Genomic DNA, 12,281 nt, shown 5'->3' with positions numbered 1-12,281 from the left:
TGTGGTAGGATCAGGCAGATTTTCTCACCACATTCGATGCAAGAGACAATAATCACATGGGCAAGTGAAAATCTGACACCGAAACAATGAAAACCTGACAGAGGCACTAACCTGTCTACACAAAATTCAAAAGTAAAAAAAAAAAAAGCTTTGGATCAATACACTTTAACTGCAACCGAAGAGAGGAAAGATGGAGGGAAAGGGACGTCTATTTACACAGATCGGCACGATAGAAAGAAATCACCACTGTTAAAGGACAACTAAAGCATAGAATAGGAAAATATATGCGTATTTGTAGAACTTTAGAGCCTTGTGATGCTTCAAAGTACATCTGTCTCTGTACTACACGAAAATATCATGTCTTGTGAATCCTCTAAAACGAGCCATAGATTATGCAATTTTCTTTCCTTCAACCACAGGTTTGATGGGGAAATTGCTTGATTTTCCCATTAACAGCGGCTGACTGTGAATCCCTCCCTTTGTGCTATTGTATTCTGGGTTTCCCCACCATCAGAATATGAAGATTACTGCTGGTAGCTACAGCCACCGGCGATTGCGCCAAAAAAAAAAAAACAACAGGCTGGTTGTACTGAAGTCAAAAGACTTCAATACAACCAGCTTGCCCATAGATAGATGGAAATTTGGGCGGTTCATGCTTAACCAGACAAATTTCGATCTGCCTGTGGTAGAGCTGCAGGATTAATCGTGTGAAAATCGCGATCTCGATTCACCCCCCGACGATCTAAGCCTGACATATGCTCGATTCTTTGCATAGGAAGCAGAGAGAACAGCTGTGGGGAAAAAAAAAAAAAAGCCTCCCCGCAAACGCCTATCAGCATTAAGTCTCCCAGTAACTATAAACAAAATGATTACATTGTATCTTTTCCTTCCCTCTGCCAGGGAGAAAGGAAGTTTAACCTCTTAAAGACTAGACCTTTTTCTGACACTTGTTGCTTGCAAGTTAAAATCATTTTTTTTGCTAGAAAAGTACTTAGAACCCCCAAACATTTTATATATTTTTTTAGCAGAGACCCTACAGAATAAAATGGCGATTGTTGTAATATTTTATGTCACACTGTATTTGCGCAGCAGTCTTTCAAACGCAATTAATAGACTTTAATGAATAAAAAAAAAAACGTAACAGTAAAGTTATCCCAATTTTTTTTGTTACACAGAGAATCGTGAGAGAATCGTGATCTTTATTCCAAGCTAAAAAAATCGTGATTCTCATTTTGGCCAGAATCGTGCAGCTCTAGCCTGTGGCCTGCCTGAAGCCTAGTACTCACCAGTAGAATGTTGGATGGCATCTTTCCGGTTTAGTAGAAACCGGCCGACATTCGCCCCGCGTGTAAGGCAGGTGGTTTGACAGAAGCCGTCCGAATGGTAAAACTGTCAAAGGGTCATGACCAAAAAAGGTTTGCCAATCTTCTCCCGATCAGCGCTCTCAGCCAATGGCTAAGTGCGCTGATCGAAGTGTTCCGGAAGGGCCGGCCCCTATCAGAACGCAATAGCACAGCAGGGGAGATCGCTGTACTAACATCGGATTGTTAGCACAGCAGCTCCGACCTGAGCGTTCAGTTTTTTTTTTTTTCTTCAACCAAGCAGGTTGAAAAACTAGTATTGTGTACAAGTCTTTAGTTTCTGTATCTGTAAAATGCAAAAGGAATTATTAGTCTTATTTATCCTTTAAGCCTTCCTCTCTGTACCACAGTACAATATCAGTCTTCATTCTTCTAAATACCTAGGTTTGTACAACACAAAAGAGAATGATTAGTCTTATGACTCCTCCAAGCCCCACTCTCTTTACTACAGGAGAACAAATGTGTCTTGAGAATCTTCTAAGTACCTGTTTGTAGAACCCAAAAGTCAAATAGTCTTATTAGTCCCTCAAGCCCCCTCTCTATATAGTACAATAAAATATTATTCTCCAGACTCCTCTAAACGCCTGTATTTCTACACCACACAAGGAAAATATTATTAGGTCTGTCTCTAGTATAGAAGAACATCAGAGTCTGGTGGCTTTTCAATGCCCCAGTCTCTGTACTACAGAACATCAGTCTTAAGATCTCCTATACTTGTGTCTGCACTACACAAAATAAAATATTCTTCTAACTCCCCTAAGCGCCTGTCCACGTACAAAAGGAGCACATCAGTCTTGAGACTCCTCTAATTACCCATATCTTTACAACGCAAATGCATATATCAGTCTTATGATTCCTCCAAGCTGTTCTCTCTGTACTACAGTAAAATATCAGTCTTCAGATTCCTCTAAATGTATGTGTTTCTACAACACAAAAGGAAAATACTCTTATGGCTGTCTCTACTACAGAAGAACATCAGAGTCTTGAGATCCCTCTATGTACCCATGTCTATGGAATAAATATCAGTCTTAGGATTTCTCCAAGTCCCTCTCTTTGTACTACAGTAAAATATTAGTCTTCAGACTCCTCTAAGTGTCTGTTCAACACAAATGGAAAATATAATTCTCATGGACGCTCTCTGCCCGTCTCTGTACTACAAAAGAACATCAGAAACTTGAGACTACTCCAAGGGCCTGTGTCTATAGAACAAATATCATACTTGTAGCCCTTCTAAGACCCTGTCTTTGTACTACAGGAGAACATTAGAGTCTTACGATATCTTGTACACTTCCATATCTGTGCAGCACAGAAGAAACTTTTTGGACTTCTCTTAGCTCCTGTCCCTGTACAACAGGTAAACATTAGAGGTTTGAGACTCCACTAACTACCCATGTCTGCACAACACAAACATCAGTCTTAAGATTCTTCCAAGCACCTCTCTCTGTACTACAGTAAAATATGTCGCCAGACCTCTCTAAATACCTGCAACTGTGCTACACAAAAGGAAAACACCCATCCTGACTCCTCTAGGGCAGACCATGACATTTTATTGCCTCTAGGCCACATCCAGCTCTTTGGCTTTCCCTGTCTAGCCAGCATAAGTTCAACTGGAAATTAGAAATCAAATGTAAAAATGGTGTACGCTGTGTGACACGGCTCCATGGCTCTCGGGGAGGAGTGTGGGTTCCCTGCAACCATGACAGCCAGTCAATAAGCTGGTGGTGGCTATGTTTCCATCCTTGTTGGATGGCGGTGGAGGCACTTTTGCCCTTTCCAAGTGGCCTTGGCTGTGTAGGAGGGGTGGTGTCACCTCTCGTGTGACTGGGGAGGACCATGGGAGGTTGGCAACAAGGATATAATGCCGGTGAGGGCATGTGAGGAGGTTTGCCCAGTCCCACTCTTTACCCCACAGTTAAGGGGCGGAGAGCGGCCTTAACCTCCATGACTTCACAAGTGAACACCGTTTTAAATTAGAGGGGCAAAGGTTTAAAAACAATATGAGGAAGTATTACTTTACTGAGAGAGTAGTGGATGCATGGAATAACCTTCCTGCAGAAGTGGTAGCTGCAAATACAGTGAAGGAGTTTAAGCATGCATGGGATAGGCATAAGGCTATCCTTCATATAAGATAGGGCCAGGGACTATTCATAGGATTCAGATATATTGGGCAGACTAGATGGGCCAAATGGTTCTTATCTGCCGACACATTCTATGTTTCTATGTTACTTCTCATACTGGGGGCGTGTATAGCAGAAGAGGGAGCCAATACGTTCAGCCTATTGTTTTGGCCTTCCATAACTGTCCTAGTTTCTCATGTGGCTTCTTGGGAAAATTGCCCACCCCTGCTCTGGGGCCTGTCCAGGTACAACAGGAGAACACTGGAGTCTTGAGACTCCACTAATGGGTATACCCAGGTCTGTACAACTCTATAGAATTTTGTATCTCCTCTAAAACCTCGCTATAGAATTTTGTATCTCCTCTAAAACCTCGCTATAGAATTTTGTATCTCCTCTAAAACCTCGCTATAGAATTTTGTATCTCCTCTAAAACCTCGCTATAGAATTTTGTATCTCCTCCAAAACCTCTCTATAGAATTTTGTATCTCCTCCAAAACCTCTCTATAGAATTTTGTATCTCCTTTTAAACCTCTCTCAGTACAACAGACAACTCTCCTCCGGTGCAGATTCCAGTACATGGGTTACTTTTATGAACAGAGCTGACACACAAGAAAATACAAAGACCCTCCGCAACTAAACAAAGAGCCCGAATCCCATATAAAGTGCTGTCATGGAAACCGCCAAGAATGGCCGCATCCTCTTAAGTACTTTTTATGTATTGCTTTAGAAAAACAAACTATAAATAGCAGTAATTGAGAGGGGCATGACACACACGTGTAGAAATGTAATCTTATTGCTCCATTCAGCGTGTTATAGATTAAGGAAGTTTACAGCACTGAGATTTAGATAAAGTGGATTATCGTCCGGCCGGCAGTGACTGAGGAGACCGATAAGACTCCCCCATCTGTCTGCCCTCTGGTGTCCACACTAATGTTATCGGCACGCTGTTCGATCAGTGAGAGCATTAAGGTATGAAGAATTACTGCGCCTTCAACGATTATTTTTTTTTTCTTTGCAAATGTAATCAGCTACATAGTGTTATCAATATACATTAATGCTAAATAAAAAAATAAAAAAAAGACTATTTTATTTATAACCTATTTAAACTATTCTATTAAAGTGAGAGGAATTTCTAAGAAATGATGAAAATGATGCCAATATGCAGTTAATATGCAAACCTCAATATAAAAAACAAAATAAAAAAAAAAATAAAGTCTCTCCTTGGAAGTCAGTTGTGTCTCTAGTTTATTTTTATCCATTAATTACTTTAAGAACTCTTTTGTCACCTTGGTGCCCACACCTTCGCCTGATGTAGTGTTCTCACCTGGGATCCCTAATCTTACAAATTATGAAGGGTCAAAATATGCTTGTGTCCCCTTTAAATGGACATAAAGTATACTGCGGGATTCCCCTGGTGGCACTCTGTTGATTTTATGCCTCCTTCCAAAACCAGGTGCAAGCTTTTTAGGCGATTTCTCCAGCTCTCTCCTCCACTCAATCTTATATAAAAAAAAAAAAACACACTAAATTGTGCTTTATCCTTAAGGTTCCAATGCATAAACACCAGTGTTTCAGTACTTCCTGAACGTGATGACGTCCATCCCGTTAGCCTCACTCCTATGTGTTTCATCACAGGGTCATGTGACTTCCTCACTAATCTTATTGGCACCATTCGATCAGTGCAAGGGTTTAGGTATAAGCAATAACTGCCCCTTTAATAATTTTTTTTTCGCAAATTTAATCGGCTATATAGTGTTATCAAAAAAATATATATTATATATATATATATATATATATATATATATATATATATATATATATATATATATATTTTATAAATCCCTATGCAGGCCATACATGGGTCAAATTCCGAACAAATTTTCTTTCGAAAATCCGAATTTTTTTGCGTTTTATGATCCGATGGCGCCACCATTGAGGTGAAATTAAAGGCTTGGTTAGTCAAATTTCAAAATCATGTTGCTACAGAAAAGAATTGTTGTGGATGGGAATCTTCTTTTCTTTCTGTGAATTTTCTTTTCTTTCCAGGAATTTTCTTTTCTTGTGCTCATGTGCATTTCTTTTTTTATTATATTTCTCACTAGATTCTCCCCATCATTGATTAGAAAATCGTTTGTTTTTAAAAAATCTCCAACATGCCCGATTACTCAAATTTGATGGCTACACGAAAATCGACCGTTTCTTCAGCCCACTAATGATGCGAAATTCAAATGAAAATTCTTAGATGAGATTTTCGGAAGAAAATTCTTTCTTAAAGTGAAACAAACTCCAGTTTAAAGGCCAAAAAACACGTTCCCATATTTCTTAATACAAAAATGCGCTTTATTATTTTTTGTATAGGAGCCTGGAAAGCAACACAACCGCAATCAGTGGATCCCGGGAGCAATGCTCTGGGGCTCCTGCAGGCTCTTTCTGTGGCTGTTGGTCCATATCAAGATACAGACCTTTGGTTACAGGGCCAGAGGAAGTTTTTAAAGAGGAAGTAAACCCTCAAAAAAAACCTGTAAAGACAAAGGCATAATGAGCTAGTATGCATCGCATACTAGCTCATTATGAAATACTCACCATAAAATGAAGCCCCCGCAGTGTCGCCCGCTCAGCGACAGGACAGCCGACATGTTCGGCCGTCCAGCCTCCTTGTTCGCGTCCTCCGTCCATCTGATTGGCCGGAGGCACGATTACATCACTCCCGCGCATGCGGGCCGGAGTGCCGTTCACGGCATCGGCTCTGAAGGAACGGCACGGGTGGCATTCCTTCAGAGCGCATGCGCCAATGACATCATCGGCTGCATGCACTGTAAATATCTCCTAAACGGTGTATGTTTAGGAGATATTTATAGCACCTATAGGTAAGCCTTAAATAGGAGGCATAGGACTCTTTTTAAATTTGCAGAGGATGCCACTGCACTGCATATATGGGAACCGGCTGCATAGAAAAGCATGTTGCGTTCACTTGTCATGCAAACCAGATGCGGATCAAATGCATCTAATTCACATATATGTGAACGGAGCCTTAGGCCCCTTTCACATGGGCGCACTGCCCGACTGAGTCCGTTCTGCTCAGGGGGGGATCGATCAGCCGATCCCCGCTGAGCAGGCGGATGACAGCTCCGTCTCCGCTCTGTGTGCAGAGATGGAGCGGTCAGATCCCCGCTGTCCTCTATGGGGAGATCGGATGAGAACGGACCGCCTGTCTGTTCTCATCCGATCGGATCCTCAGACAGATGGAAAATAGGGTTTCCATTCATCCGGATTTCACGGACAGGATCAGAATCAGATAGCAGCGGGTGTCAACGGAGATGTCTCCGCTGACACTCGCTGCCCCATAGGGATGCATGGAGCATCCGATCAGGTCCGCCTGAAAAACTGACAGGTGGATCGGATCAGATCATCCGTGTGAAAGGGGCCTTAGAGGGGTGTTCACCAAGTGTAACTGCACCTGACTGTCATAGTAAACAGAGGAGAGATCATAGATATGGAACAAAATAGAATGTAAAGGTTCCTAAAAACTCCACACAAACTCACCTACTGTATAAGCTTTGTAGCTCTATCTACAACATATACATTGCATCAGAACCAATAATAAATAAAAACATCTGTAAGGAAAAAAAATATATATATATAAGTAGGAAATAATCTTCATTTTTTTAAATTATCTACAAGCATTAAAAAACCAATGCTAATCCCTAAAGACCGAAGAAAGTTTGTGCTCATAATAGCTGCATTACTGTAACATGCATAACACAACAGTTTATGAATGTAATAGAAAAGCATCCATATGACATGTAAATGGGTCAATTATCATATATCACCCATGTACAGATTGTACATATACTCTTCTCACATGAAATGCAAATGCATACAGTAAATATGCATAGCCATTGAGCTGTGATTGTAGCACTTGTAGCAAAGAATGGAGGTACGGTATTCCCCAATGATCAACTAGAAGTTCTTGTTCTGCAAATCGTATGTAGGTGTGTGTCACAGACACTTAATGCAGAACTGAAGTTTCACTGTAAGCAACAGCCAGTAGGCTTGCTTTAATTACAGAAGAGACAAGTAGGGGTTGATTTACTAAAACTGAAGTGTGCAAAATCTGGTGTAGCTCTGCATATACTCACCGGCCACGCTATTAGGTACACCTTGCCAGTACCGCGTTGGACCCCCCTTTGCCTTCAGAACAGCCTTCATTCTTCGTGGCATAGATAAAACAAGGTTTTAGAAACATTCCTCTGAGCTTTTGGTCCATATTCACATGATCGCATCACGCAGTTGCTGCAGATTTGTCAGCTGCACATTCATCTCCAGTTCCACCACTTTCCAAATGTGCTCTACTGAATTGAGATATGGTGACTGTGGAGGCCATTGGAGTACAGTGACCTCTTTGTTATGTTCAAGAAAGCAGTGGTGAGAGGATTTGAGCTTTGTGACATGGTGCATTATCCTGCTGGAAGGAGCCATCAGAAGAGGAGTACACTGTAGTCATGAAGGGATGGACATTGTTAGCCAAAATACTCAGGTAGGCCGTGGCATTTAAACTATGCTCAGACTCTTCATACCAGGCAATGTTTTTCTAATCTTCTTTTGCCCAATTTTGGAGAGCCTGTGTGAATTGTAGCCTCAGTTTCCTGTTCTTCACTGACAGGAGTGCCACCTGTTGTGGTCTTCTATATAAGTCCTATAGTGCTGCTGTGAAAACAATTGTTCTCGGTGTTGCAACAAGAAAGAATTCTACAAAACCATGAGGTTTGCCCAATGTCTCCACTCGTGCTCATCCTCTTATTGCTTCACTCACCAGAAATATCTCCCCTCAAAAGGGTAGCCAGCAATCACAGCACCACCTGGCCTGTATATGGATATCCAGGACCAACCCAAAGGTGTTTCTCCTTATCCTTACTTCCACTGCCCCAGCAGTCTCATATGCATGGAATAATCAAAAACAAGCTCAATAGCGTAATACTGTAAACCATGATTTATTAAAATAGGTAGTACTGCACTTATATTTGTTTAAACATCTAACCGCATAAAAACCGTAAGTCCGGGACGCGATGCGCTCCACGGACACGAAACCAGAAGTGATGCAATGACACTGTAGCTCCGCCCTACATGTTTCTTCACGACTTCATTAGGAAAGTCACCATCTTGCTGCACCCTCTGTTTTTTATTTGGTATGATATCCTAGCAACCCGGGGCACGTGACCTTCAACCATTTTGTATTTTAATGTTCCAATAATTGATCAATGGGGTATGTATGTGCCGTGTCCTAGCAACCCAGGAACACGTGACCCGTGGCCATTTTGCTGTATCATCTATGTGGTGTATACATACAATGCCTTAGCAACCCGGGGCACGTGATCCGCAGCCAGGAATATTGGGTTATCTAAGTGGTATATGCTTGCAATACCGTGACGACCCAGGGCACGTGATCTGCAGCCATTTTGCCAATTTATTCTATATTATGTGTGTATAAAATTCCATAGCGTCCCAGGGTAAACAGCCGACAATTCATCATAGTTTTTACCAGGGTTGTTACGCTACTATAAATATTGAAGTGATCATAAAGTCTCATTTAAAAAAAATGGATTTTTGACTTACCGTAAAATCATTTTCTCTGAAGGTCATTGACAGACGCAGCTCCATATCTTCTTGACCATTGGGTTATGCTGCCCCATTCAGGAGTAGGACACTAGGCGGGAAAAAACGTTATCACACCTATGGGGCTGTCCCTGCAGGCATACACCCACACACTCTGCTATAGCCCTCATATTTGTTGAAAGCAGTGTTTAGAAGAAAAAACCCCATCCCACTCATAATTTGAGGGGCGGGTGCTGCATCTGTCAATGAATTTCAGAGAAAAGGATTTTACGGTAAATCAAAAATCAAGTTTACTCCATTGTTCATTGACAGACGCAGCTCCATATCTTCATGACCATTGGGACGTCCCAAAGCAGTATTTGCATGAGGGGTGGGAAAAACAACGTAAAGAAAGAACGTAATTCCCCAAAGGCTAAACTTAGCCAACCAGGTAACATGGCGCTCAACCAGGAACAACTGGAGCTCACCTAAAACCAACATAAACCCTCAAAGAGAATAGTGTCTCTTTTAAACAGCATCCTGCAAAACCTTGAGGCCTGAAGGGGGGGGGGGGACGTCCCCTCCCGCTCACCGGGGTAACAATTGAGCGGCTCCCAAGCCGAATCGGTCGCTACCGCCGGAAAGCAGACCACCGGCTCTAAACAACGGTACCGGGATGATGCCTCTAGCTAGAGGCATCATCCCGTTACAACCACTTAAAGTCAGCCGACGTAGGCCTACATCAGTTTGCCTTAAGTGGTTAACCACTTACTGACCAGCCGCCGTGCATATACTGCAGCAGGTCGGCAGGTTCCCGCAAAATGTATTTTTTTTACAGCACTTAGTCTTTTGTCTATCAGCATGGCACATCTTGACATGGCAATATTTGCCAACTCTTCTTTGCAAAAACACCCCAAATCTGTCAGATTGCGAGGGCATCTCCTGTGCACAGCCCTGTTCAGATCATCCCACCGATTTTCAAACAGATTCAGGTCTGAGCTCCGACTGGGCCATTTCAAAACTTTAATCTTCTTCTGGCAAAGCCATTCTTTTGTTGATTTGGATGTATGCTTTGGGTAGTTGTCATGCTGAAAGATGAAGTTCCTCTTCATGTTCAGTTTTCTAGCAGAAGCCTGAAGGTTTTGTGCCAATATTGACTGGTATTTGGAACTGTTCATAATTCCCTCTGCCTTAACTAAGGCCCCTGTTCCAGCTGAAGAAAAACAGCAACAAAGCATGATGCTGCCACCACCATGCTTCACTGTGGGTATGGTGTTCTTTTGGTAATGTGCAGTGGTTTTTTTTTTTGGTTTTTTTTGCGCCAAACATCTCTTTTGGAATTATGGGCCAGAAAGTTCAACCTTGGTTTCATCAGACCTTAACACATTTTCTCACATGCTTTTGGGAGACTTCAGATGTGTTTTTGCAAAATTAATCCTGACTTGGATGTTTTTCTTTGAAAGAAAAGGTTTCCCGTCTTGCCACTCTACCCCATAGCCCAGACATATGAAGAACACAGGAGATTTTATCCAAGGCAGCTTCTCAAGCGTCAGGTCAAAGCAAGGGTCCAGAAGTAACATGTTCCAGATCCTGCTGCCAGTACATCCAATCCCATCTTCAGAGTGACAACATGTAGGGGATCTTCTCCCCACACTCACTGTCACTTTTTAAAGAAGCGTGGCTGTGCAGGGTTTCCTGTGAATTAATGAACTACAAGTACCATCAACAACTAAACCTACTAAAGTTAAAATGAAAGTGAGAGTTTCCAAGAGCACTGAAGTGACCAGTAGAGGTGGATGTTCACAATATATCTTTATATAATTCACAACGGATCAAAGTTTATCACAGAAGTGGATTTATTATAATCATATTTGAACAAACACTCATTTAATTGTATTCATGGTTTATTGGTTCTTTTATTGAGAGATGTATTTAGATGATATTATATGATATATATTTACTATAGGCTGCACAACTCCATTCACATTTATATTCCACAGGTAACATGTTCCTGCCGCCAGTTCCCCCAATCCCCTCTTCAGTGTGACAGCGGACGGGGGATCTTCTCCCTGCACCCACTGTCACTTTTTGAAAAGAGTGTGGCATCGTGGGCTTTCTACTGAATGAATGAACTGCAAGTATCATCAACCACTGTGGCTGAGAGCCTGAAGTTGTGAATGAACTGCAAGGGTGCTGATGAGCGCTCTCGTAGTTCATTCACAAGACCTGTAGCTTTCAACAGACAGCCTGTTTGAAGGTACAGGCAAAAAGCAGCTGGGCTTGTCTGCAGAAGAATGACATTGCACCCCTGAACCACTGATCACGCGTCCAATGCTTTCCAGGCTCATGCAGAAAAAAATAATAAATGCAAATTTTTTTCTGCAAAAATATTTGCATTTAATATTTTTTCAGGAAAGGTGAACTTAGCCTTTAAGTCTCGTATATTACAAGGTGGGGGCCTCCATGGATCGAACTGGTTTTACCAGCACATCCCACGGATGCTGGACTGGACTGAGATCTGGAGCGTTTGGAGACCAAGTCAACACCTCAAACTAGTTGTTGTGTTCATTAAACCATTTTTGAACCATTGTTTCAGTGTGGCAGGGCTCATTATCCTACTGAAAGAGGGCACTGCCATCAGGGAATACTATTTCCATGAAAGGGTGTACTTGGATAGCAACAATGTTTAGGAAGGTGGTATGAGTCAAGTAACATCTACATGGATGGAAAAGAAATGTAATGCTCCTGCGCTTGGACAAGTGCTGTGTGGCTTGATCTTTTACACGGTGACTCCTAACAGTATAGTTGCCTAAACAACTGCGCTGCCACTGTCAACAAGTCGAGGAAAAGCCAAGTGAAAAAATAAAAGGAAAAATAGAGGGCGCACCAGACTAGCGCATTATTCTTTGCAACAATTAATATGAAGAAGAGGGGACACCCTTGAAACACGTCAGTTATTTTTGGAGGTCTTCATTCCAGGACTGTCTTTAACCATTAAGATAATGCTGAATGGAGAACCTGGTGGACTTGGACTTTTTACCTTGTTTGTATTTCTTCTTGGTTTGTAAGTATTAAGAACATACTAAATAATAATAAATTGTTAATATCATAAAGTAAAGTAATATATCTCAACTAGCCACGCACATCACCTATAATAAGTGAGTGAATAAATAAATCCATATAAGACTTAAACAAACTAATCAGTAAAAAG

The 12,281-nt window shown here is 41.7% G+C and overlaps 1 protein-coding gene across 2 annotated transcripts in view; it reads right to left on the bottom strand.

Moving 5' to 3' along the window:
- RAB3GAP1 (RAB3 GTPase activating protein catalytic subunit 1) overlaps window positions 1-12,281 on the bottom strand; it is a gene marked incomplete at its 3' end in the record, with an annotated part of 256,526 nt that overhangs the window by 44,581 nt on the left and 199,664 nt on the right. The gene's annotated exons all lie outside the window — the stretch shown is intronic.

The sequence above is a fragment of the Pelophylax lessonae genome (genome assembly GCF_965119305.1).
Source record: "Pelophylax lessonae genome assembly, chromosome: 6".
Classification (NCBI taxonomy): Eukaryota; Metazoa; Chordata; class Amphibia; order Anura; family Ranidae; genus Pelophylax; species Pelophylax lessonae.
This window is presented reverse-complemented; position numbering and strand designations above follow the sequence as displayed.